The sequence below is a fragment of the Octopus bimaculoides genome, chromosome 2 (assembly GCF_046866305.1).
Source record: "Octopus bimaculoides isolate indiv1 chromosome 2, ASM4686630v1, whole genome shotgun sequence".
In the NCBI taxonomy this organism is placed as follows: domain Eukaryota; kingdom Metazoa; phylum Mollusca; class Cephalopoda; order Octopoda; family Octopodidae; genus Octopus; species Octopus bimaculoides.
The window spans coordinates 28,039,753-28,066,585 of record NC_142929.1 but is presented as its reverse complement, the minus strand read 5'-3'; the positions used below and the strand labels follow the sequence as shown (position 1 = coordinate 28,066,585).

Here is a 26,833-nt window from a genome sequence, read left to right as displayed (position 1 = left end):
GTGTAATAGTTAAAGCTATACTATTTAAAGCTAAAGACGTTTATTTAATTATGATTAAAGATCAATTGAATAATAGAAAAATACAAGATTATTTATTTCTACAAACGTAATAATAAAAAATATGAATGAAAAAATTATGAATGGAAATGAGTGACTATGTGACACAACTTCCCTCAACTCTGTAACTTTCACTAGCTCAGTTTCTTTTCTCTTACAACTTCATTCTATTTCTATCTGTGGATTACTACTACGAGTAGCTATATTTTTGAATAGAACTTATTTTCGATAATTTCAATTGATTTTAATCGATTTAAATTTCTTTTCTATTTGAAAATTGGTTATGAAACACGTGTAATCTTTTTATTATATTTATCTTATGATATTTACTTTACTTTATATTATACTCATTTATTGTGCTTTTAATTATTAATTTTTCTATATGTGATAGTGGATTTTCATCGATGAGTTCTTGAAAATTGGTTATTTTCCCTAAAACTATATATATATATATATATATATATATATATATATATATATATATATATATATATATATATATATATCATCATCATCGTTTAACGTCCGCTTTCCATGCTAGCATGGGTTGGACGATTTGACTGAGGACTGGTGAAACCGGATGGCAACACCAGGCTCCAGTCTAATTTGGCAGAGTTTCTACAGCTGGATGCCCTTCCTAACGCCAACCACTCAGAGAGTGTAGTGGGTGCTTTTACGTGTCACCCGCACGAAAACGGCCACGCTCGAAATGGTGTCTTTTATGTGCCACCCGCACAAGCCAGTCCAGGGGCACTGGCAACGATCTCGCTCGAAAATCCTACGGGAGCCAGTCAGGCGGTACTGGCAACGGCCACGCTCAAAATGGTGCATCTCATGTGCCACCCGCACAAGAACCAGTCCAGGGGCACTGGCAACAATTTTACTTGGCTTGCCAAGTCTTCTCACGCACAGCCCATTTCCAAAGGTCTCGGTCAGTAGTCATCGCCTCGGTGAGGCCCAATGTACGAAGGTCTTGCCTCACCACCTCAGCCCAGGTCTTCCTGGGCCTACCTCTTCCACGGGTTTCCTCAACTGTTAGGGTGTGGCACTTTTTCACGCAGCTATCCTCATCCATTCTCACCACATGTCCATACCAGCGCAATCGTCTCTCTTGCACGCCACAACTGATGCTTCTAATGTTCAGCTTTTCTCTCAAGATACTTACACTCTGACGGGTATTCACATTGACATTACACATCCAACGGAACATACTGGCTTCATTCCTTGCGAGCTTACGTATGTCCTCAGCAGTTACAGCCCATGTTTCACTGCCATGTAGCATGGCTGTTCGTACGCATGCGTCATACAGTCTGCCTTTTACTCTGAGTGAGAGTCCCTTTGTCGCCAGCAGGGGTAAGAGCTCTCTAAACTTTGCCCAGGCTATTCTTATTCTAGCAGCTACACTTTCAGCGCACCCACCCCCACTACTAACTTGGTCGCCCAGATAGCGGAAGCTATCGACTACCTCTAGTTTTTCACCCTGGAATGAGATAGAAGTTGTTTCCTGTTTGTTTACAGTCTTTATTGCACCTGAACATCTGCCACAAACAAAAACTAACTTGCTAGTTAACCTGCCTTTGATGTTGCTGCACCTCTTATGTGTCCATAGCTTGCACCGGGTACATCTTATAGAGTTACTACCTACTCCTTTTCTACATACTGAGCAGGGCCATCTACCTGAAGGGGTTTGTGTTTTATCTACCTTCCTACTTATTAAGGTTTTGGTTTTAGCTAGGTTGACTCTAAGGCCCTTCAGTTCTAGACCTTGCTTTCACACCTGAAACTTCTCCTCTAGTTCTGATAGTGACTCCGCAATTAGGGCAAGGTCATCAGCATAGAGGAGCTCCCAGGGGCAACCTGTCTTGAACTCCTCTGTGATTGCCTGGAGGACTATGATAAATAAGAGGGGGCTGAGGACGGAACCTTGGTGGACCCCTACCTCTACCCGGAATTCATTGCTGTACTCATTTCCAACCCTCACCTTACTGGCAGCATCTCTGTACATGGCTCGCACAGCTCTCACTAACCATTCTTCTATCCCAAGTTTCTTCATTGACCACCAGATAAGGGATCGGGGGACCCTGTCAAAGGCTTTCTCCATGTCAACGAAAGCCAGGTACAGAGGTTTATCCTTAGCTAGGAATTTCTCCTGCAACTGTCTCACTAGAAATAAGGCATCAGTAGTGCTTTTACCTGGCACGAACCCAAACTGCATCTCATCTAAATTGATTCGCTCCCTAATTAGTTGGGCTATGACCCTCTCTGTAACTTTCATAATCTGATCTAACAGCTTGATGCCTCTGTAATTATTTGTATCTAAAGCGTCACCTTTACCTTTGTAGCAGTTGACTATGATGCTGCTACACCAGTCATTGGGTATGACTCCTTCGTGTATCACCTGGTTCGTAATACGGGTGACTAGGCTATAGCCAACACTGCCAGATATTTTGAGCATCTCTGCAGTGATTCCTGATGGGCCGGGAGCTTTCGTTCTGGCTATATATAAATGAGAAACCCATTCTAAATTATCTCGCTGACATACTACGACGAAATCTCCAAGATGCAGATAAGATAGAGATTTTTTATTTATTTACGGCCTCAAACATCTCATAATACCTTCGCGCTTTAGTTTGCCCTCTATTATTTATCTTGTTTCTCTCCATGAAATTCAATTGAATTCAGTTGTTGTCTTAAATTCATGCTTATTCATTTTCTAAGCTTCCTAAATTCATGCTACGTTATATTCTAATCACCTAGAATTCATTGCTCTTTTAAAAATTACGATTTATGCATTGTTGTCTCTCAAATATTTAAAATCTACAATTAAGAGCCCTATCTCCTCGCTGATGGTACACCCGCCCTCCCACCCCCTCCACCGGAAGTGCATTCCTCTGTCATCCTGTCAACCTCGGCTGTCTCCCGGAACCCATCTAGTGGCCTTGGCCATCCTCTCCCCTACCTTTGGGTAGCGCATTAAGTTTGAGAAATGTTTGCAGGTTGTAGGTACTGTTTTGCTTATGAATTCTTCCAATTGCAAGTTTTCTTTTCAGGTACACGACACTGTTTTTCCCCTTCCCAGGCTACAGGCCCACACCCCCAACACCCATACTGTTAGGATTGGCACTCTCAACGTCGGCACGCTGAAAGGTAGATCTGGTGAAATTGTTGAGATGCTTGAACGGAGACGCGTAGATATGTGCTGCATCCAGGAAGTAAGATGGAGAGGAGGTTCTGCGAGGTTCCTCACAGGCAAAGAACACAGGTACAAGATTTTCTGGGCAGGGAACACTGACGGGGTCGGGGGCGTAGGAATACTTCTAGCGGAGAAATGGGTGGATAAGGTAATCGAGGTCGTTAGAGTAAGTGACAGAGTACTTAAGATCAGACTAGTGCTTCATCATAGATTAGCTACTGTCATCTCAGCCTATGCACCTCAACCGGGGCTACCAGATGGTCTGAAAGACCAATTCTATGACACCCTCTTGCAAACTACCTCGTCGACGAGTGACAGGGACCTTCTCTTTGTGGCTGGAGACTTCAACGGTCATGTCGGACGTCGTGCTGGAGGCTTCCATGGCATACATGGAGGCTATGGCTTCGGTTCCCGCAACGAGGAGGGAACCAGACTGCTGGAGTTCTGTGATGCAACCAATCGTATGGTCTGCAATACCAACTTCAGGAAACCTGCCAGTCACCTACCACTCCGGCAGACACTCTAGCCAAATCGACTACATCCTCGCCAGAAATAGGGAAAGAGGGCGGCTTATAAATGCCAAAACCTACCCTGGCGAAGAATGTACCCCACAACATAGATTAGTAGTTAGCGACTTTGGGATCAAGGCAAAATGGGTGCCCAGAATTAGACAGGCTTGGAGAAGAAGGGTGTGGAAGCTTAAAGACCCTGCAAACGGACAGAGACTTAGAGACAAGTTACTTGAAGCATTTAACGAAATAGAAGGGGATATAGCATCATACAACGTGGAAGACAATTGGAGATTTCTGCGGGACAACCTGTTGAAAGCCACCGACCAGATTTATGGGTGGTGTAAGGTCCCCTCCCGACCCAGAGTAACGTGGTGGTGGAACAAGGAGGTAGACAGGGCTATTAGACAAAAGAAACAGGCTTGGAAGGACTGGAAGAACGGTGGTAGCAGGGAATTGTACCAATGTGCCAGAAGGGAGGCTAGGCAACAGGTTTATTTAGCCAGAGGGGAAGCAGATAAGGAAAGATTTGCCAATGTTCTGCGCCGTGAGGACCAAAGACTCGAGGTATTTCGTGTTGCAAGACAGTGTAGGAGAGAGAATAGTGATGTTGTAGGAGAGAAATGTGTTCGCATGGATGATGGTACGCTTGCATTAAATGAGGATGCAAAGAAAGAGGTCTGGAGATGCCACTACGATAGATTGCTTAATAAAGAGAATGAATGGGAGAAAGAGAGCCTGCCGTATGTCGACCCAATAGAGGGACCAGCTATCCGAGTTGATAGTACCAGGGTAGATAAAGCAATTAAGAGTATGAAGACCGGGAAAGCCCCCGGCCCATCAGGAATCACTGCAGAGATGCTCAAAATATCTGGCAGTGTTGGCTATAGCCTAGTCACCCGTATTACGAACCAGGTGATACACGAAGGAGTCATACCCAATGACTGGTGTAGCAGCATCATAGTCAACTGCTACAAAGGTAAAGGGGACGCTTTAGATACAAATAATTACAGAGGCATCAAGCTGTTAGATCAGGTTATGAAAGTTACAGAGAGGGTCATAGCCCAACTAATTAGGGAGCGAATCAATTTAGATGAGATGCAGTTTGGGTTCGTGCCAGGTAAAAGCACTACTGATGCCTTATTTCTAGTGAGACAGTTGCAGGAGAAATACCTAGCTAAGGATAAACCTCTGTACCTGGCTTTCGTTGACATGGAGAAAGCCTTTGACAGGGTCCCCCGATCCCTTATCTGGTGGTCAATGAGGAAACTTGGGATAGAAGAATGGTTAGTGAGAGCTGTGCGAGCCATGTACAGAGATGCTGCCAGTAAGGTGAGGGTTGGAAATGAGTACAGCAATGAATTCCGGGTAGAGGTAGGGGTCCACCAAGGTTCCGTCCTCAGCCCCCTATTATTTACCATAGTCCTCCAGGCAATCACAGAGGAGTTCAAGACAGGTTGCCCCTGGGAGCTCCTCTATGCTGATGACCTTGCCCTAATTGCGGAGTCACTATCAGAACTAGAGGAGAAGTTTCAGGTGTGGAAGCAAGGTCTAGAATTGAAGGGCCTCAGAGTCAACCTAGCTAAAACCAAAATCCTAATAAGTAGGAAGGTAGATAAAACACAAACCCCTTCAGGTAGATGGCCCTGCTCAGTATGTAGAAAAGGAGTAGGTAGTAACTCTATAAGATGTACCCGGTGCAAGCTATGGACACATAAGAGGTGCAGCAACATCAAAGGCAGGTTAACTAGCAAGTTAGTTTTTGTTTGTGGCAGATGTTCAGGTGCAATAAAGACTGCAAACAAACAGGAAACAACTTCTATCTCATTCCAGGGTGAAAAACTAGAGGTAGTCGATAGCTTCCGCTATCTGGGCGACCAAGTTAGTAGTGGGGGTGGGTGCGCTGAAAGTGTAGCTGCTAGAATAAGAATAGCCTGGGCAAAGTTTAGAGAGCTCTTACCCCTGCTGGCGACAAAGGGACTCTCACTCAGAGTAAAAGGCAGACTGTATGACGCATGCGTACGAACAACCATGCTACATGGCAGTGAAACATGGGCTGTAACTGCTGAGGACATACGTAAGCTCGCAAGGAATGAAGCCAGTATGCTCCGTTGGATGTGTAATGTCAATGTGAATACCCGTCAGAGTGTAAGTATCTTGAGAGAAAAGCTGAACATTAGAAGCATCAGTTGTGGCGTGCAAGAGAGACGATTGCGCTGGTATGGACATGTGGTGAGAATGGAGGAGGATAGCTGCGTGAAAAAGTGCCACACCCTAACAGTTGAGGGAACCCGTGGAAGAGGTAGGCCCAGGAAGACCTGGGCTGAGGTGGTGAGGCAAGACCTTCGTACATTGGGCCTCACCGAGGCGATGACTACGGACCGAGACCTTTGGAAATGTGCTGTGCGTGAGAAGACCCGGCAAGCCAAGTAAGATCATTGCTAGTGCCCCTGGACTGGTTCTTGTGCGGGTGGCACATGAGATGCACCATTTTGAGCATGGCCGTTGCCAGTACCGCCTGACTGGCTCCTGTAGGATTTTCGAGCGAGATCGTTGCCAGTGCCCCTGGACTGGCTTGTGCGGGTGGCACATAAAAGACACCATTTCGAGCGTGGCCGTTTTCGTGCGGGTGACACGTAAAAGCACCCACTACACTCTCTGAGTGGTTGGCGTTAGGAAGGGCATCCAGCTGTAGAAACTCTGCCAAATCAGACTGGAGCCTGGTGTTGCCATCCGGTTTCACCAGTCCTCAGTCAAATCGTCCAACCCATGCTAGCATGGAAAGCGGACGTTAAACGATGATGATGATGATGATGATGATACATATATATATATATATATATATATATATGTATAGGAGAGTATTGTAGTTCGCTTGAAGCATTGTGTATTGTTTGTAAAGAATAAAAAGTTTAGGAAGGTATAACAATGCAATATAGAACAAAAAATAGACTGCATACCTGTTGTAACTTGGTAAACTGTAGTCCGATGATATTTCGGAATTAGAATTCCTTCTTCAGATCTTATTTGCTGGAGTCATGAGGAGCAGAGGCTTGAAGTGTTTCGGATTGCAAGGCAGTGTGTCAGAGAAAATCATAATGTGGCAGGAGAGAAATGTGTTCGCTTGGATGATGGCTCACTTGCAGTTAGTGATTCTGCGAGGAAGGAGGCTTGGAAGTAACACTATGAAAGGTTGTTAAATGTAGAGAATGAATGGGAGAAGGAGAGCCTGCCTAATGTAGACCCAACAGAAGGGCCAGCTATCTGAATTGACAGTAGCTTAGTAGATAGATCAATTAAGGACATGAAAGCAGGGAAAGCCTCCAGCCCATCAGGAATCACTGCTGAGATGCTTAAAATATCTGGCGGTATAGTTAATCCGGTTGTCCACGAGAGAGTCATACGCAATGATTGCTGTAGCAACACCATAGTCAACTGCTACAAAGGAAAGAGAGTGATGCCCTAAACAGAAATAGTTACAGAGGCATCAAATTGCTGGACCAGATGATGAAAATTGCAGAAAAGGTCATAGCTCAATTAATTAGGCAGAGAATTAGTATAGATGAGATGCAGTTTGGATTTGTGCCAGAGAGAAGCACCACTGGTGCTATCATCCTGGTGAGACAACTGCAGGAGGAATACTTGGCCAAAAATAAACTTCTGTACCTGGCTTTTGTTGACATGGAGAAAGCCTTTCACAGGGTCCCTCACTCCCTTATCTGGTGGGCAATCTGGAAGCTAGGGATAGATGAGTGGTTAGTGAGAGCTGTACAAGCCATGTACAGGGATGCTGTTTGTAAGGTGAGAGTTGCTTATGAGTATAGCAAGGAGTTTAGTGTACAAGTAAGAGTCCACCATGGTTCAGTTCTTAGTCCCCTCTTATTTATCATGGTTCTCCTAGCTATAACTGAGGAATTTTGACTCGCTGCCCTTGGGAGCTCCTCTATGCCAATGACTTTGCTCTTATTGCTGAATCACTACCAGAACTAGGGAAGAAATTTCACGTATGGAACCACAATTGGAATCAAAATGCCTTAGAGTTATTTCAGAAAAGACCAAAGTATTGATAAGTAGAAAAACAGCCCAGTCACAGATCCCTTCAGGGAGATAGCTCTGCTCAATATGTAGAAAAAGTGTCAGGAGAAACTCCATAAAGTGTACTCAGAGCAAGCTATGGACACATAAGAGGTGCAGCTGTATCACTGGAAGACTAACAGAGAAAGTAGTCTTTACATATGGCAGATGTGCAGCTACATTGAACATCAGGAATGTATAAAAAATAGACTCCCTCAAATATCAGAGGGGATCCTTAGGAGTAGTAGGCACTTTCTGTTACTTAGGTGAACAAGTTAGTAGTTGGGGAGGTTGATCCGAAAGCATAGCTGCTAGAATAAGAATAGGCTGGACAAAGTTCAGAGAGCTACTACCTCTGTTAGTAATGAAGGATCTCTCCCACCCTCAGAGTGAAAGGCAGATTGTATGATGCCTGTGTATGAACAGCTATGCTGCATGACAATGAGACATGGGCGGTGACTACTGAGGATATGCAAAGGTTTGAAAGAAATGAAGGCAGTATACTCCACTGGATGCATATATGACATTGTAAGTGATTTGAGAGAAAAACTGGGTGTATGAGGTATCAAGTGTAGCGTGCAAAAGAGAAGGGTGTGCTGAGACTGCCATGTAATGCATATGAATGAAGACAGTTGAATCAAGAGGTGCCAGTCTCTAATTGTAGAGGGAACATGTAGAAGGGGTAGACCCAGGAAGACGTGGGATAAAGTGGTGAGAAAGTATCAACAAACTTTGGGACTCACAGAAGATATAACAGGGGACTGAGACTCCTGGCAGTTTGCTATGCTTGAAAAGAGACGTCAAGCTAAGTAAAACCTTGGTTGTCCTTGCATATAGGTTTGTCTCCTGCGTCCCTCTCCCGCTGAGCATTCCTAATCTTGCAGGCTCGTAGGTGCTGGTGCCACATAAAAAGCACATGTGTTGGTGCAGCATAAAAACACCCAGTACACTCTGTAAAGTGGTTGGCTTTAGGAAGGGCATCCTGCCATAGAAACCATGCCAAAATAGACAAAGAGCCTGGGCAGCGCTTCAGCTGGCCAGCTCCTGTCAAACCCATCCCAGCATGGAAAACGGACGTTAATTGATGATGATCATGATGATGTTTATGATGATTAGGAGGAGGAGGATATACATACATTTGAGAGTTAAATTCTTTAACGCATCTCGCTGTATTATAACAATAATTACGTATTTTGAAACACTATTTCAACAAAAAACATCAATATTATTCTTCTATGTATTTACCTTATATACTTCTATCTACCCCATCTACATTACTAAATAACAGTGCTCCTATTCTTTTTTACACCCTATTCTCTATTTACTTCTGTCTTTGAACTTCTAATTTTTAATTTCATATTGTTCATATATTTTTTTGTTGATATCAATCCAAATATTTCGTACACGCTGTTGTTTTTCCTTTGTCTCTACTATTTTTTTTTTATTTTCTGGGTTATTACTGTTAAGTATATGATCTTCCCATTCATTCTCTTATACCAAAATGATCTACTATTTTGTTTTTAATACTTGTCCTATCGAAAGATTATTAAAATGGTGTCATAATGTCATTATGACATCACAATATCGGTAACGTTTATTTAGAAAATGGGCTTTGATGTCAAAAAAATTTCAGTCTTTTCTCAACTTCCTTCGTGACTTAAGACTTTGGGATATGTAAGTAAGCCGCAGGGTTCACTCAAATATATAAGGATTCGTTTTATGTCAACATCACCTGTTTTTTTTTTTAATGCTTATTGAGTTGCTTGATGCACTTTTGAGTTCTTGAACATGCTCTCTGACATGTTGGTCGGTACTACAACATATATTTTCAAGTTGTACGGTATCGTTTTACTACCATATGCGTCTTAAACAGGCTTTTCCTTTTCTGGGGTGAGCCAGTGTGACATTCCAAACGAAAACATGCTTCATACTCGATGCATTCATATAGAATATTCTATTGTACACACGTGAATGTGAAGAGAATGTGACATTAGAATAGTGATTTACAAAATATCATAACTATGAAATAAACTAGGTAAGTCTTTTAATTAAATATACGTTTGTTGCTTTTAAAATATTTGAGAATATTTTCCGTCTATTACTTGTATAAAGTAAAATCGTTTCTTAATTAGTTGCAAATACGGCTACGTCTTTGGCTACAAGTGTGTATGCATCTGAGTGTGTTTGTATTTGAATGCTTGTCGAAATCCTCTCTCACACATCTAATGTATACACAAAATACACCAGAGACAACTAGCGGGCATCTACGTGGTAGCTAGACATAGTACGTATTTCAAGGAAATTTCTTTCGAACCTCAAACCATTATTTTATGTAGATATCTATGCCTGAGCAAACTAAGGACCTATCACCTGAAGTCAAGATATCACGGATGTTTTCGGTTCTGTCACAGATTTTGAAATTTCAAATTAAGTAAAAAATATTCAAATTTGGTATATTGATGCAATTTTTCACTTTTTAACCCGGATTTTCAGTGCTTTTTGAACGAACCTGACCATCAAAACTGTCCGAAATCACTCGTTCACTAAACATACTACTCAGTCAAAGCGAAACTGTAAAAGTACATATTTTTCTGGAAGATGCCCATACCAGAGAAGCATCTGAATTTGTGTCACACATCATTATAAAGGCTATAGAAAACAGATTTAATCGGCATGAATTTAGTATTAAATCCATCTCGCTTAGAAGGTGAAATTTATATTCGATTCAATTTAAATGTGAAATTTGTTTTTTTGCTGTTTTGTTTTTGGTGGTGGTGGTGGGGTTCCATGAATATGAACAAATAAGAACAATAAAACCCTCGGAAGTCAATCGTTCTTTAGATAAGCCACCCCTTCTAAGTGAAACGCGTGTAATTGTAAAAAAAATTACCATGATTGGTTGCAAACTGGCGAAACAAGTACATCACTCAACAGTTGATTTTTTTTTTTAAAGAGAAATTCAACTTCAATGTTTATTAATGTACCTCCCAGAAAAATACCAACACCAGACAGTAATTTACTAATTTTGTGTTTATAAATGGTTTACTGCAATTCTCTATTATGTCTAGCAATATTTCCTGCAAATGTCAAAGCTGATGATGTACAAGTGCCCATACGCTCCATTTAGTTTTGCTTCACAGGGAACTAACGATCAGTTTCCTGTGAAGTTTTCTTTCTTTCGCTTGTACTCTTTTTCTACTATTATTGTGTGATTAAGTTCGTTTTGCAACGATGTGGATTCAGGTTCGTTTCCACTGAAACCCCAATATATATAAACACACACGTGTGTGACCACTTCGCCGTTTGACAACCGGTGTCGGTTTGTCTATATTTCCGTGACTTAGCGGTTCGGCAAATGGTATCAGAGAATACCAGACTGTATTTTAAAAAATACAGTGGTCCCGGTGCGCACAATCGCGCTAGCGAGTCGTGACTAGTCGATCCTACGACTACCTAGCGCGAGTGCGCATCATGCGCATAAATAGTTGTGATACCAAAATACACCCTGGAAGAACGTAAAACGACCTTTTAAAAGTAAGATGGGGGAAGATTCAACAAAAAAAAAAATGATCTACTTTGTGTTTTATTTACTTTAGGATCGACTAGTCACGACTAGCTAGCGCGGATGCGCGAGTGTGCGCACCTGGCCCACTCTTTTTGAATAGTACCTCGATTTGTTCAACTAGAAGCCCTCAAGAAGCCGCTCCAGCATGCCCACAGTCCAATGTTTAAAATAAACAAAAGATATAGCTATATAAGGTATTACATCGAAAATAGTTTAGTTAACTTCAAGATCACGTGAGAAACTATTTTAACCAATGAAATTGAAGCGCGCCAAACGGTCACTTGCCTGGGGAACCTTCTCATTAGCCATAAATAGTCAGTTGCCAGAGATCAGCTAAGCATTCTTAGAGCTTACAGTGATCGTTGATGATGTCAGACAGCGAAGATATCAAGAAACCCGTCAAGCCAAATTTAGCCAGATCGAAAAACAAGAAAGTAAAGAGAAAGGAGAGCTATTCCAATTACATCTATAAGGTTATGAAACAGGTCCATCCTGATACTGGAATATCCAACAAAACCATGATCATCATGAACAGCTTCGTTAACGATTTGTTCGAGAGAATCGCTGTCGAAGCCAGTCGTTTGGCTCACTACAACAGACGTTCGACCATCAGTAGTCGAGAAATCCAAACTGCCGTCCGGCTTTTGATTCCTGGCCAATTGGCCAAACACGCAATGTCAGAGGGTACGAAGGCAATTACTAAATACACTAACAGCGAATAAACACTTGCTATAGTAATTTCTCTACCGACGGCCCTTTTTAGGGCCAAATATATTTTCATGAAAGTTTGCCTCAACGAGTAACAATGGTATGCAACCATAGAATATTTATTCACCTGACATTCTCAGAGAATCTCTTACCATACATAGAGACATTACAGAGTAGGGTATGATAGGTCCTATTTCATTCACAAATTTTGTTCAGAACATTACTCTTATATTCCACGCAATCGAGGTAGACTCAGCTTTAATCTTTTTAATACTATGAAATTAACGTACTACTCATGTAATGCAGTCGATTGTATCCTCCCATAAAATATATCAATATATCAAATTATCTCTGGCGCGTCGAGAAAGACTGGTGTGATGGCACCTGAATTAAGCAGCTATTCAGAATGTTTAATGTTGCTTCCAAGGAGTATTTTAAAAATAGTTGTGCTGAAGTGTAGGGAAGTCAGCATCTCCTAGGTTTTTGGTGCTTATGGAGTCGGCTTCTTCAGCTTCCACTTTTTAAACACCCTCTGTCGATGCTGGCCTGTACCAAAACAAGTTCAAATTGTACGGTTTTGCTACACCGCCGTATGTTTGGATTTAAGATTAACTATCGTAATAAGGAATAATTTTCGAAAATATTTTATTTGAAGAGTAGAATAATTTTCAAGACAAGACTGCTTTCGGGCCGAGACAAATGTAGAAGAATGGTAGTCCTTTCAAAATTCTGACATTCGCAGGCCTTTCGCTGTCTATGGGGGATTCGGGTCGACATACCAGTTGAATCCTTGGCCATTGTATATATATTTATATTACCTATATAAACACATGTAATTTTACGATACGTACATACGAGTATGTGAATTGAATTTAGTTGCCATATTGTGACGTCAGTTAAGTTAATTCGGAAAATCTTATAAATTGGGCTTTGAATTAAAACAAAATTCATTCTATTCTCACCGTGGGCTGCCAAGTTCACTCAAATATCTAGACTCGTGTTGTGTCAGCATCACCTAAGTTTTTGGTGCTTATGGAGTCGGCTTTTTCAGCTTCCACTTCTTAGTCGATGCTGGTCTGTACCAAAACATAAATTCAAATTGTACGGTTTTGCTACACCACCGTATTCGTCTTAATAAAGCTCATCCACTTCTGGTTGATGCCTGTGTAGTTTCAACCAAAAATAGTCGATATATTCATATAGAATATTTTATTGTACACACTTGTGTACCAGAAAAGCTCTTGTGACATTATACATTTCTGTGGAACGTTTTGTCGTCGTTATGTCATCACGCCAAAATGTCAATTTCCAAATCCTGTTTTCTGATTGGGCAAAAGTTTTCAAACTTTAAACTTTTGTAGCATTTTCTAAAAGTTTTCGGGAACAAGTGAATAGCGTGAAAAATTACATCAATATTGCAAATTTTAAAATTTCAAAAAGTGACGCCAAATAGAAAAGATCCCTCTTTTACTTAGTAATGTTTCTATGTATGATTGGAGATCTGCTTTCGGAATACCTTCGTCTACACCGTCACTAACCTTCAGTTATTTTCTAAAAACAAAACGTGCCATCATGGCCATTCGTACATGTATGCTGATCAACAACCAGCAGACGAGACTTGGAGCTATCGACATGGGATTCCTCTATGTGGTTGCTCAGCATGCTAGAAATAACAGCCAAATTACACATACTACTAATACACTATAAAACAAAGGATACATCAAGCAATATAATTTTTTTAAAATACAAACCTACGCGTCTAGAATTTTAAAAAAATGTTGCTGCGAAAATCTGAGGATAAATTGCTGAATCAGAAAAATAGTCATATAAAAATTGGAAAACAATTTCAGATAAATACAATAGTTACATATCATTGCTACTCATTAAAAGATAAACTTTCGTGAAAATATATTTGGCCCTGAAAAGGGCCGTACATTCAAGGAAGTACAGTACCAAGTATTTATTCGCTGCTAGTGTATTTGCTAACTACTTTCGTACCTTCAGATAGTGCGTGTTTGTCTTTAAGTGTACCAAATGCGACATTGCGTTTAATGAATTAAAGATGCCTATTCTGCAACCGATAAATCTAGCGTGTGTAACAGTGCTTAAATAATAAAATCTATAATTTCATAACTAAAAAACCGTTACTTAGTAAAACTATTAGACTTTCTATTCTAAACATTCTCTTTTCTTCGTCCAGAAATTGTAGCCATACATAACAAGTCTACAGTAATATCCTTATGTTTAGCGCAATCATCGTAGACTGCACTTTTAAACTTTGAAATAAAATTGAAGTATTATACTGTAGTCAATTATACCCTTCCTTAATATTTGTGACAATATCAGAAATCATTTCTGGTAAGTGGAGACTGCCATGTTGGCCTGCGATTGAATTAACTTTTCAATAAAGCAAACTATCTCTTCCAATGTATTTTTTTTTTAAGACTGGTTGTTACGGATTATTCATTTTATCGAAGCTAATATGCAATGCAATATTTTCAGTTTCTTTTATTTCTTTGAAGAGTAGATAATATCTAGGGATTCGAAGAAAAAATTTTGCATGTTGGGACAAGACTCCTATCATTGCCCAAGAGAGATGCTCCTTTCAAAACTCAAATTTATTATATATATATAATAATATTAGGGATAAAAATCCAAATTTACAGGTTAAAACTCAATTAAATTCAATTTATCAAAAATTAAAATTAAATTAAGTTTCACAGTATATAATATATAAATATATAATTTAGAGAAAAGAACCAAAGTTCATAAACTCATCCATGAAAATCCACAGTCACATATAGAAAAATTATTATTTTAATGATTATTACTTTGTATTTTATTATAGTTCTTTTTAGTGTATTTACTTATTAAATTTTTCTATGTGACTGGATTTTCATGAACATTGGTTCTTTTCTCTTAATTATATATATATATATATATATATATATATATATATATATATATATATATATGTATATACATACATACACACACACACATGCATGTAAACATATATATACACACATATAAGCATATACACATAAACACAGTATACTAATAGTTTCATGCGATGAAAACAACTCAGCATTCTATAACACATCTGGTGCCTTCACGCAATCATCAGACTCAGCCCACGCAGCATAACAAGCTAAGACAGGACGACAGAGTCAGAGAAAAGACGAGAAGAAAGCAGATGTAAAAGGTGGAAGGTTGAAAACACCGGAAAACTAAAAAGAAAAAAAAAAACGAGGTTAGAGTTATGTCCCCTCCGACCGTAAAGTCATAAGGCTGACTGAATAGGGGTCCTGGAGTCTGCGGTATGTAGATTTCTAATGAAGTAATAGGCAGAATAGAGAAGCCGTCATAAGAAAACTTACGTTAAAAATAACATGCACACAATTTTTTTTTTCTCAATAGAAGTAAATTCCAAAGTAAACGTTTCTAGTAGAGAAGTAGAAGAGAACAGGGCTGCGTATTACTTCATAAGAAATCTACGGATGCACATACGCACATAATAGAGAAAAATGAAACAATTATAGACGACTTGCTCCGAAACACCACCGAGTGGGGAACACTTTTCAAAAATAACCTGCAGTTGTTTCCTTCAAAATTCCTACATGCTCGAAATGTACATACACCAAGGTATATTTGTAGAAAATTTCACGAAAAAATATTTATTTTCCTGGAAGTTAAGAGGAATTTAAGTGGACTCTGTTGGAATTTCCGAAAATTGTCCCCCACCCCCATTCCAAAACACTTTCACCGAAATGTTTTGTATATTCAGAATCTACATAATAAATAATATGTGCATAGAAAATTTCATTAAAAAATATTCATTTTTCTGAAAGTTATGACCTTCCAAAGTCGTGGGGGGGGGGGGGGTACAACTCTGTAGTTATGCCAATTATTTTACAAAACTGATACAGTACACTGGAAACTAAAGGCCATTACTAAATGATCGAAATTAGTTTTCCTTTCTGGCTACCAGACATGACAAAACTATCATTTAAGAATCACATGGAAAATAGTTTAATGGAAGTAAACTAAAATTCATGTAGCTTCAAGTATACTGATCACGTGAGAAACACTTTTAACCAATGACATTCAAGCGCGCCAAACTGTAACTTGCTTGTGGAGCCTACTGACTAACTATAAAAAGAGTCAGCTGTTGGAGATTGGCAAAACATTCGTAGAGCTTGCAGTTAATGTAAATAATGTCAGACAGCGAAGATATCAAGAAACCCGTCAAGCCAAATTTAGCCGCATCGAAAAGCAAGAAAGTAAAGCGAAAGAGGAAGGAGAGCTATTCCAACTACATCTATAAAGTTATGAAACAGGTCCATCCTGATACTGGAATATCCAACAAAGTCATGATCATCATGAATAGCTTCGTTAACGATTTGTTCTAGAGAATCGCTGCAGAAGCCAGTCGTTTGGCTCACAACAGACGTTCATAATTAGGAACTCGTACCGAAAGATCGCCATATCATTGCTATTCATGATAAAGATAACTTTCATGAAAATATATTTGGCCCTGAAAAGGGCCGATGATTTCTGGAAATACACCAAGTGTTTATTCGCTGCTAGTGTATCTTGTAACTGACTTCGTACCCTCAGATATTGCGTGTTTGGCTAATTGGCCAGGAATCAAAAGCCGAATAGCATTTTGAATTTCTCGACAGCAGTCGAGAACTGTCGAGAAATTCAAAATCCTATTCGGCTTTTGATTCCTGGCCAATTAGCCAAACACGCAATATCTGAGGGTACGAAGTCAGTTACAAGATACACTAGCAGCGAATAAACACTTGGTGTATTTCCAGAAATCATCGGCCCTTTTCAGGGCCAAATATATTTTCATGAAAGTTATCTTTATCATGAATAGCAATGATATGGCGATCTTTCGGTACGAGTTCCTAATTATCGGCCTTTTCCGTAAAAAGTGTCTTCGGCAATCTTTACCAAAGATCACCCTTTTCCGTAAAAAGTGTTGGAGAGAAACAGGGAAACGACGTCATAACAGCGATTTATTTTGAAGGGTTAGGGTTTGCGTTAGGGAATTCCGTCCCTAACCGTAACCCTGACACTAAAACCCTAACACCGTAGTGAAGATCGTGCGGGTGTTACGGAAAAGGCCGATATTCAGGAACTCGTACCGAACTATCGCCATACTTACCCCGTTCCCCAAATTTGCTGGCCTTGTGCCAAAACTTGAAATCAATATAAACCTAGCACTACAAAGCATAGGTTGTGAAAGACGCTCAGTTGCTTGCGATTCGAAACTTATTCTCTGTATATTGCCGAATTCATAAATAAACAATTCTGCATTTTACGACACGTACACATGAACAGGTGTACACGATTCATAAAAAAAAAAAAAAGTGGTGGAAATTGCAAACAGATGAATTGCTGGATCTAAAATATAAACACTTAAGGAATACTGAAAGAATTACTTAGAAACATATCGGTGGCGATATTTCGGTACGAGTTCCTAAATATCGGCCTTTTCCGTAAAAAGTGTCTTCGGCGATCTTTATCAAAGATCTGTACCGAAAGATCGCCAGTCGGGCGATTACATCGACCCCAGAGCTCAACTGGTACTTATTTTATTGGTCCCGAAAGGATGAAAAGTAAAGTCAGCCTCGGCGGAATTTAAACGCAGAATGTAAAGAGGGACGAATTTTTCTTTATTAATTTCTATGGCACGATGTTCTTTGAGGGTACAGTAAATAAGAAACAATGATACATTATAATAATTTTATTAACTACTAAATTCACGGTAAACGATGTAAGCAAAATAAATAAATAGAAGAAACTCAAAATAGCGAAAGTGAATGTAAACAAACTTGCGCGTTGAATAGTAGGTTTGTTTATGACAATTTTCAAAAATGCTCTTAACTTGCGATTTCTGGTTGGTGTAGTTTACGAAATATATTTGCAAAAGAACTAATGCAAAACACAACGCTCAGAAAGAACATAATTGGAGGGAGATTTCCATGCACTCAACACACTTGGGTTTCAAATAGTACAAACAAAAGGTAACATACCCTCACAACTAAATCCTCTTTACATCTAAATACACAGTTGCCTCTCCAAAACAACTAGAACTCTTAACTAGACATCACCTTCTGTTCTACATACCTAGCTACCACAACCACTTGCCAAACAACCCTTTAAGTTTTATCGGACTACTTGCTAAATATAACACATTCTAGGCTTGTTGAGCAAACATCTACGGATGGGCAAATGAATGGAAGAGATTAGAAATTTATGGAGGATTGGTGTTGGGTTAGGTGATGATATTCCGAAAACAGATCTCCAACCATACATAGAAACATTACAAAGTAAAGAATTTGTTTGGATGTAGTTCCTTACTTGCTTCACGACTATGTACTTTCATAAAAGAATATGTTGAGATTGGAGGGGGGGGATTTGCTTGTTATGCTTACCATGTCTAGCAACCACGTAGATACTCACTCGTTGGCTCTTAGGCATTTTATGCGTATGCATAAGCTTTGCCGATTTATTTGAGGGAAAGGGAGAGATAGTGAGAGACAGAGTTATGTGTGTGTATGGAAAGAAAGAGAGGATAGGGTGTTGAGAGATACATGGACATATATAAATGCGTGAATGTATGTGGGAAATAAATTTACGTAACATTCGTCCCGTCGAAAGACTTCAATAATTTCGCTCATGTCATTATGACGTCACAATATCGATAATGTTTATCATTTCAAAATACTTTCAGTCTCATCTCATCTTCGGTGCCTAGAAACTTCGAGATATGTAAGCCGTGGACCTTATCCAAATATCTAAAGACACGTGTGAAGTCAACATCATCATCTAGTTTTTTTGTTTTTTTTTATGACTGCATGGGGATCTTTCTGATTTGACGGGCACCACTTGTTTTCTTAACGAAACACTTTCACACATGGGATATAGGTAGAATGTGTCGTATAAAACAACTTTTTCTCTTAGCCTTCTTAACAAAAATTTGTACATCGCAAGTTATTTCATGTTAAAGTTGTCGTATTTCTGTAATTTCAACCAATCACTGACGTCTGTTCAGCTGAATACAGTTACTGCTGTTTTGTAAACAATAATTTTTGCCGGTGTCAAGAGTGTTATTCCTTGTTTAATTATATCATTATTTCCTAGTAAGGGTTTAGGGTTGGGGTTATGGTTATGAGTTTTAGGGTTAGGGTTATGAGTGAGGTTATGGCAAAAATAATCATAACCCTAACTCTAAAACCCGAACCCTAACCCTAAAGCTAAAACCAGTACAAACGCACGAACGATGTCATAAATAACAGTATCACGGATAGTTGTTGTTGACAAACTACGGCACTAATTTTATTCAAGGGAAAAGATCCCATAACACCGTTAGAACATGTTGTTTACATTCCACGGCAGTAATTGTTTTCACCTCAATAGACGTCAGTGATTGGTTGAAATTACCGAAATACGACAATTTTTACATGAAATAACTTCGAATACAAAAATTTTTATCTGTTCTATAACACAAAATATACAAGTATTCGAAGTTTGAAAGTGTTTCGGTACGAAAAAAAACTACATAAAACATGAATGAAAAGTGGTGCCCGTCAAATCAGAAAGATCCCTGCATGGTGTTGAAAACAACACCTTTGAGTTCTTGAACAGCTGTGTCATGCTGGTCGGTACCATTACATAGTTTCATGTTGTACAGTATTGTTATACAACCATATGCGTCTTAAAGTCGCTCATCCACTTGTGGATGGTGCATGTGGTTCCAACCAAAAACATACTCTACTGTCGATATATTCATACAGAATATTTTATTATATACACTTGTGTACGTATGAAGAGAATGTGACACTAGGTAGCAAGAAGCATGGTGAACACGAAATAATGGTTACTCAAAATATCGTACTTATAAAAAAAAATGGTTAGACACAAGGTAATCTACGTTTGTTGCTCTTAATATATTTGAGAATATTTTCTTCCTACTTCTGTAGTGAAGTAAAATGGTTTCTTCATTTTCTGAGAAAACACGTCTACATGTCTTTGGTTACATGTGCGTCTGGGTCTGTATGTACGTGGTGAATATTTATTGGAATCCTTTCTGTGTCCTCACATGCATAATTCTTATATACACATAATATGTGTGTACATAAGTCAATGAGCAAGCATCAATGTAGTAGCTAGGCATGGTGAGTATAGCTAGCAACTCTCCTTCAAATCTCAACCTACTTTCTGTTTGATGTAGATATGCAAGCATATGCAAACTAAGAACCTACATGCACCCAAACTACATCTACTGATTATAATGAATTTATTTGAATTCAAGCTAATAAATATGTGTGGGCAAACTCAAGTTAAACATTTTTGAAAACTACTCTGGATGTAATAAATATTCTTTTAAATGATATCAGGGTAAAGTTTTACTATTACCCTGTTTCACTTTGAAAGTGAAATTTGCTTTTTCTCTGATTTTTGATGTATTTTGAATGAATCTGACCATCAAAAACATTGGAAATTACTAGTTCTTTAGGTAAATCAACCCCTCAAAGTGAAATGGTTGTAATAATAAAATTTACAATGGTCAGTTGCAATTGACTGGTTATTTTAGGAAGTTCAACTTGGATGTTGTACTTCAAACACTGGACAGTAGGTTATTAATCCTTAACCTTTATGAATGACTGACTACAATAGCGGAGTATCAATATCTATCGTTATCTCCAATAGTATTTCCTGCAAATACCAAAAGGTGCAGATCATGAATATTACATGCCAGACCCCATATAAGCTGATGTAGCAGCACCAACATATTCATTGTAGTTTCATTCACTGAAAATTAAACACCTCCAGATAAGCCTGCTTCTTTCCTTTTGCTTGTTCTCTTTTTCTACTGTCAGATATGATAGATATATCAAGAAATATACATGATGGTTCATTTAAACTATCACATATGTCAAGTAATCTTTAGTTGAAGCAAATTAAACTTCAGGTAGTTTCATATATGCTGACAATGCAAGAAACAATGTTAATCAATTAAATTCAAGTGTTCCAAATGGTCACTTGCCTGTGGAGCCTAAATAATCAGTTGTCAGAGACCAACAAAGCGCTTGTAGAGTTTGCAGTGATCATAAATGATGTTGGATAGCAAAGATATCAAGAAGTCTATCAAGGTAAAATGGTTTCAAATAGTATAGATAAGAGCTAATATATCACAACTAAATTCCCTTTAAATCAAAAACTATGACTGTCGTGAAGAGCTTTACAAATGACTTGTTCAAGAGAATCGCTGCCAAAGTCAGTCATTTAGCTGACTATAGCAAACATTCAATCATTAGTAGTCAAGAAATTCAAAGTGCTGTCTAATTTTTGCTTCCAAGCCAATTGACCAAACATGCAATATCTGAGGACACGAAGGTCATTACCAAATAAGCTAGCAGCCAACAAACATTTGCTGCCATATTTCCTCATATTGTTCAAAGGTACTCACATCCATTTCAGTGGAGACATCACCAATTTGAATTGAATTTTGAATAAAATGCTTTGCACATAGAACACAGTAAAAAGGTCCGTTCTCCAAGACTATATGTTATTTCATATTTGCCACACCATACACCTAATAATAAAATTAGGTTAATGAGCATCATAAATGTCTTTACAATGAATATTTCTAGTGACAAATTCTTTTTGTACACTTCTATAGACATCCATCTACATGTTCAGTAAGCTTAGTAGCTTCACTAGACCCAGGTTAAAGTTGAATTGTGATGAAGGCCATTATTTTTCAGGAAAGAATTATGTCTAATTTATTTGCTGTTAACTGGTCATTCCTATTAACATTCACAACAGATTTCGATATAATCGGAGTCTACACCATCTGAAGAGTATTTGTTAAAAATTTCATTTAAAAATATCCATTTTTCTGAAAGTTATGAGGAAATAAAGTCGATGGGGGCGGGGAGCACACTCGTGTAGATTAGCCAAAAATAAATAAATCAAAAGAAAAAGCGGAGTTGCATGTTCGACACGTCAACCTGGACTTCGTCGAATTGTGTCAATATTGAATATTTCCATTACCAAAATGTGACCTCAAAGCGAAAGAATGCCTATAATTTCAGCAAATAGCAATTAAATCACACCACCAAGAAAAGGAAAAGATACATTTGATAATCAAGTCTGATATTAACCCTGCTGGGAGTTTTCTGGATGGTTACAGGTTATAGTTGGAACTATCATAGATCTGCTCGATCGATATTAATCTGAAACTAAACAAGTGAGGACTAAAATAAGAAAAACATCTTAATACAGCCTGTATTTCCCTAAAACAAAATATCGAATTCATGACTCAACATATTTAAAACTTACCTATCAATGTAGTCAGAATGTGAAATATGGCAGAGGCCTGAATTATAATCAAACTTGGAAGTTTACGAGGACAATGAGTCTCACAACTTGTAGTTCTGGTCACAAGATGATGTAAAGGTTTTTGTTTAAGATCCAATTTACATCTAACAGGAAAGTAAATATCTATAAATATGTATATATAACATTTTGTTGGCTTGAGGTTGACATGTAACAAAGGGGAAAATTCTTACACTCAGAGGCCTTACATAAACAGTTAATCCAAGACAAAATAAGTTATCAGGGGAAATAACTCTCGTTATGACAGAAAATTGACGGAGACAGTATGAATGAGAAAGAGTAAATCTTTTATCTTTTACTTGTTTCAGTCAGTAGACTGCGGTCATGCTGGGGCACCACCTCGTAGAATTTTTAGTCGAATGAATCGACTCCAGTACTTAATTTTTTTTTTTTTTGGCTAAGCCTGGTACTTATTCTATCAATCTCTTTTGCTGAACCGCTATGTTTCAGAACGTAAACACACCAACACCGATTGTCAAGCGGTGGTGGGGGACAGAGACAAAGGCACACACATTTATGACGGGCTTCTTCTAGTTTTCGTCTACTAAATCGACTCTCAAGGCCTTGGTCAGCCTGAGGTTATAGTAGAAGACACTTGCCTTAGGTGCCACACAGGGGGACTGAACCCGGAACCATGGGGTTAGGAAGCAAGTTTCTTACCATACTGAGAAAAGAAACTTCACCATCTCTTTTTATTTTATGCTATAACAGCTTTATTTTAACATAACATAACAACCACAATGCTTCGATCACTTGTAAAAGGTATCATACAAAGATACATTTTTACCATGTCTTTCAAAAACAATTGTATGAAATTAACTGCTCTCTTACGCTAAAGTACTAAACTAAAATGTTATTTGTTCATATTTTGTCCCAGTGGTGTAAATAACAGCTGGTCCAGTTCACTTTATTTATTTTAGTGGGCAATTCTTGAACAATTACTTTGTCAGCTACAGATTTTCAACAGACTTAATCATCGGATCACCTTGTTTCTTTGACCTGTAACAAGGTGGTGTCTGCAATTTGTTGCGGATCAAATACATCAAAGGATTTCGACCGAAAAGCACCTACTTTTCTGTTTAATATATATCATCATCATCATCGTTTAATGTCTGTGTTCTATGCTGGCATGGGTGTCACTATACATATATATATGTATTTGTAGCTGTGTTGTAGGAAGTTTGCTCCCCAACCATACAGTTCTGGGTTCAGTCCCATAGATAGATAACTATGTGTTCAGATCCCTGTAACTCAGGGGTTTGGCAAAAGAGACTGATAGAATAAGTACCAGGCTTAAAAATCGTAAGTACTGAGGTCAATTCATTTGACTAAAATACTTTAAGGTCTCAGCACGCCCATAGTTAACGGCTGTAACAAGAGTAAAAAAATGTATATACACACACACACATATATATGTATTATCGAACATACATACCCCATGTATGTGCTTTTCTTGTTCACCAATTGGCTGCGATTTGACAGTGGAGATGACTCTCTCAAAGCGTCGGAGGTTAAAACACTTGAAAGCCATAGACATGGGAGCTTTGTCAGTTGCGTCATTGCACCTGTTGCTTATATTTGCATCTTCAAGCTTCATTTCACACATGAATGGCTTTGACTCTAGTTAGCAGGGCTGACTCATAGTACACAAACAGGTTCCTGCTGGTTGCTTTCTTGTAAAAGATAATGTTAATGGAGCCCTCCTCTGCAATCCTGAGTTGGAAATCGATCAGAGAGAGAGGGCTTCAGACTTGTCTGCATGTGCAATTTCAAATTTTATGTGTTCATTGGTGTTGTTGAATATCTGCTACATGATGATGGCCTTCTCCCAGGAGGAAGTAAACGTTAGGATTTCGTCAACATATCTAGAGAAAAAGATGGCAGCTTAAGCACTGTGTGCTCCAGTTGATCCATGTATGTGATGGCCAGGATCACTGAACATAATGTGATTGGTGATTGCTATGGTTATACTAATGTAAGTAGAGGCATAGCATAGATGTTGAGTGCACTTGAAAATCATTGGGTATGGTTGAGTGGTCAGAGATTCTTACCCGTTTTTAACAAAGGAATGGTGGTGTACTAAAAAGGGGGCTTGTTATTGGGTCTGTGAGGAGAAATTAGTAATTGTAGTAAAGTGTGCACTTCAGTGGAAGGATGGCCGAGTGGGAAGTTATATCTAATCTGTTACTGTGCATACAGAATATAGAACAGTGGTAAAGTTGATCCCACCCTCAACTGGAGTGTGGGATTCACAACTAACCAAGATTACTTTCTTAAGATTTGGATTTGAAGTCTGAACCAAAGCTGCATGGCCAGCAAAGTGAGAAGAATAGAGAGAACAGGATTGTAGATTTGATGTGTCTGGATGAGAAGGAGCATAGTGGAGAACTGGGGGGATGCTTAAAATGAGCAGAGGTTGGCAGGTGGAAGTTATCATGATGAAGATATCTAGGAAGTTGATAAAAGTTTGGGGATGGCAGAAGTGAATTCTAAAGCAGAATGGAACAAATCGGATTAAGCTTTTGAGTTGATGCCTGGTGAGTGTATTGATGTTCATGCAGTCATCAAAACACTGAGCATATACAGCTCTGGTTCAACAACATTTTTATGATACTTTAACATGGCTGACAATCGATTTGCCAATTCAGACCCATTTTAGCACTCTAAAGCAGCTACACTGACTTAATTGTAAAACTTACAGCAAAACAGGGAAGAATTGAGAGTGAGGATGGGTTCAGTTAAAGAGAAGAGAGTAATGGTGGTAAATGTAAGTAGGAACAGCATAAGGAGTGATAGGCCATCACTTGGGGATGATCATGTAGAGTGATTTAAATAGAAGTATGAAATGTATTGTGAGAAAAGGGAACAAGTTGAAGAGGTTTAGGGTGTAGTTGAGGAAACCTCAATGTTGTTGTTGTTGTTTATCCCTAATTTAGTCTTAATTAAGCATATCTATGATCAAAAGAAATTCTAACTATGGCCAACAGATTTTTTTCCTAAATTCGACATATTTATGATCACATTATTAGGGAATGCCTGAGGAATTTGGCTGTTAGTTCTAACAAGTTGGGTGACCATAGAGAGGCTCCCTAATTCACATAAGTCCTTAATGTGTGTTGACATGAGGGATAATAGCAGTTTGATGAGATGTCAGGAGATGAATTTGGTGTGACAGTTACAAGTAGGGAAGATACAACAGCAGGATTTGTGTGGGAAGAAAGTAAATGATGGAAGTGTAGGTTATGGTTAGAATGATGTGTGGTAGAATTGGGGGCAGTGAGTTAGAAGAGATGAGTTTATGTACCACTGTGGAGATTTTTTTCTGGTTGTGATAAGTAAAGTCTCCAGGTAATTTGCTATGGAAGAGAGGTTGTAGAGTTGGCAACATGCTTCATGCCCATATGGGTCAGTTCACTCAACTAACATACCCTGCTGCTGTCAGCCAGTCTGATAATAATATCATTCTAGTAGCAGAGTTTCCAAGGAGCATCAAATTCTAAACAGGAATGTATTAAGTGGTGTAGACTCAGTGTAGAGTTCAGCTGGAGTGCCATCTTTTGAGATTGGTAAAAGACTCCTCCATTGGAAATTTTAGTCTACTGTTATGAAAGACCTTTAGTAGGCTATGATAGAAAAACACTTGGTATTGGCATGTTTATTGAACTCAATTATTTTCTCTTGAGAAAATAATGCTTAGGCTCGTTTAGCGTACACAAGAGGCAGACCACAGCAGATAAGGTGAGGGGTAAGTAAAAATTGGTTAATTTTTGAGTGTTCATAAAATCATGGAAAGCACTGTTAGTGATATAATTGCAGCATTATAAACTGAAGTAGCATGAGGCAGATGACGGAGAGAAAAGGACAGCTGTGAACTAGCTTGTGTAGTAAGTGGGTGTATTTTGCACACATGGAACAGAAAATGCAGTGCATAAGTCATATGGAAGGGGATGCAATGATGTATTGCATTAGGATGAAAGCTTGTAGAGTTAGCTGAGACCATATTGAGGAATGAAATTTCAGTTGGAAATTACATAAGAGTGATTTTAAAGTAGAAACAATGTTCAAGGAAGTTTGTGATCACAGTGTGAGTCCACAACAGATAGATGAGAGTAAATACAGTTTTATAGTGTACAAGTCCTGAATTAACAACGAGGCTAGGTAGAGCAGAAGCAATAGTTAACAGGTTTTAATAAATCCAAAGAGACAAGTGGTGGTCTGTATCAGCAAAAATTGTGTTTATCCCTAATGTGTAAAGTTTAAGTTTGTACACTGTTGTGAGAAATGATGCTAACTTTTCAGTAAAATGAA

At 38.8% G+C, this 26,833-nt stretch overlaps 1 long non-coding RNA gene and 1 pseudogene across 1 annotated transcript; both read left to right on the top strand.

The window, feature by feature from the left end:
• Positions 1 to 9,473: 9,473 nt before the first annotated feature.
• Positions 9,474 to 18,945, top strand: LOC106872735 (uncharacterized). The gene is made up of 2 exons (XR_001409800.3): positions 9,474 to 9,868; positions 18,855 to 18,945. It is a non-coding gene; the product is annotated as an uncharacterized LOC106872735 (long non-coding RNA).
• On the top strand, positions 11,384 to 14,549 carry LOC149136895 (histone H2B pseudogene; annotated as a pseudogene).
• Positions 18,946 to 26,833: the final 7,888 nt, after the last annotated feature.